General features: G+C 41.3%; 1 pseudogene; it reads right to left on the bottom strand.

Annotated features, from left to right (window-relative positions):
- The window catches only part of LOC103730920, a 12,959-nt pseudogene extending 10,945 nt beyond the window's left edge, over positions 1-2,014 (bottom strand).
- Between the last annotated feature and the right edge of the window lie 221 nt (positions 2,015-2,235).

The raw sequence follows: 2,235 nt of genomic DNA, 5'->3' as shown, positions 1-2,235 counted from the left end.
TGTTGTGTCTTAGTTCAATTTTCTACAACAAACTTTTCATACCCTACCTAATTCCCAACTCATTTATCTATTATTTTTATGTATTAACAATAATCTCACTAGTTCAGTGACTTTAGCTAGCAACATTATAGATCAGTGCCTTTAATCACAGCTCTCGGGAGGCAGAGGCAGGCAGATCTCTGTGAGTTCTAGGCTACCTGGCCTACATGTCGAGTTCTAGGCCAGCTGGAGCTACAGAGAGACCCTGTCTCAAAAAGACCAAAAAAAAAGACCAAAAACAAACAAAATTCAAAAAACAAAGACAAAGATTGTATAAAATGTAATCTTTTTATATATTTTATTTGTTATTTTATTTTTTATGTATATGAGTGTATTGCCTGCATGTATGTAAGTACACCGGTGTCGTGCAATGCCACAGAGGTCAGAAGAGAGCATCAGATCCTCTGGAGTTATGAATGGTTGTTAGCCACCATGTGCTGCTAGGAATTGAACCCAGGTCCTCTACAAGAGCAGCCAGTGCTCTTAACTCAGCAGTTAAGAGCACCGGCTGTTCTTGCAGAAGACCCCAGTTTGAATCCCAGCACCCACATGGCAGCTAACAACTGTCTGTAACTCTAGTTCCAAGGTATCTGATGGCCTCTTCTGTCCTCCATGGGCACTGCACAACACACATGCAGGCATAACACTCATATATATAAAATAAAAATAAAAACTGTTAAAGATTATGATCCTCCTGCCTCCACCCTCCCAAGCACTAGGATTACAGTTGTGTACCACCATACCTGGCTTTTGTAGGGGTAAAGGACGAAATTTCTACTTTTCTCTATACTTAAGACACTTGTTATAATAAATAAAAATTTTAAATTACAGTAAGTTATTTTTTGTTTTTGACACAGTCTCACTACATAGTTCTGTTGTCCTGGAACTCACTATGTAGACAAGGCTGACCTTGAACTCACAGAGATCCCCCCGCCTCTGCATCCCAAGTGCTGGGATTAAAGGTGTGTGCCACAATGCCCGGCCTCATATTTTCTATATTTTTTTATTAAAGTAGTCTTCATGGATATACAGTGGTTTCCAGTGTTTTTGCTATTTTTGTTTTGTTTTTTTTTAATATTTTATTTATTATTTTTATATTTTATGTGTACAAATGTATTGCCTACATGTATGTGAGTGCACCCATGTCATGCAATGCCACGGAGATCAGAAGAGGACTTCGATTTCGCTGGAACTGGAGTTAAGGACGGTTTGTAGCCGCTATATGGGTGCTGGGTTTTTTAAGACAAGGCTTCTCTATGTAGTACTGGCCGACCTAGAACTTAACTATGTGGATCAAGTTGGCCTCAGATTCACAGAAATCCACCTGTTGCTGCTTCCTGAGTGCTGGTAATAAAGGTGGACACCACCGTGCCTGGCTTTCACTGTAGTTTTGATTTGGGTTTACAAACATTTTTTCCCGTTCTCAGGGTGGAGAGTCATGGTGACGGGATAGGAACTTGAGGCAGCTGCTCACAATGTAGCCACAGTGAGGAAGCAGAGAGAGATGAATGCTGGTGTTCAGCTGGTTTTCTTTGTATTCAGTCCAGGATCACAGCCCCTGAAATGATGCCAACTACAATTGAGGTGGATCTTCCCGCCTCAATTAAACCTAATCTAGATAATCCCACATATGTGTGTCCACAGGTTTGTGTCCTGGGTGATTGTAGAGTCTGTACAGATGACAATTAATGTTAACCATCACACCTTCTTAATGAAATTTACTCCTAGGCCTCTCTCTCTCTCTCTCTCTCTCTCTCTCTCTCTCTCTCTCTCCTACACAGGGTCTCCCTGTAGCCCCAGATGGCCTGGAATTCACTATGTAGAGCAGGCTAACCTTGATCTCACAGAGATCTATCTGCCTCTGCATCCCGAATACTGGGACTTTAGGTGTGCCCCACCATACCCAGCTCATTTTACACTTTTGAAAACTACTGTAGATGGACTTACTTCTTAATTTCACTTTTACATGGCTCATGGCCGATGGGTGGAAATGAGACTACTTTTGTGTGTTATCCGTGTTCTCTTTTTTTGCTAAGCATTCCAACTGATGCCCACAGATGTGGAATGCTTTTGGCTGGGAGACTACATTCTAGCATGTGCTGACAGCATTCATCCCACAGCTGAGATATGCTGACCAATGTTTATTTTCACTTTACTTCTTAACAAGAGAAACTTGTTGTTGGGTAGACAGCAATA

This window comes from Nannospalax galili, unplaced genomic scaffold (assembly GCF_000622305.1).
Source record: "Nannospalax galili isolate Female #2095 unplaced genomic scaffold, S.galili_v1.0 scaffold473, whole genome shotgun sequence".
NCBI classification, from domain to species: domain Eukaryota; kingdom Metazoa; phylum Chordata; class Mammalia; order Rodentia; family Spalacidae; genus Nannospalax; species Nannospalax galili.
Note: the sequence above shows the minus strand (reverse complement) of the source record. Positions and strands in the feature narration are given on the sequence as shown.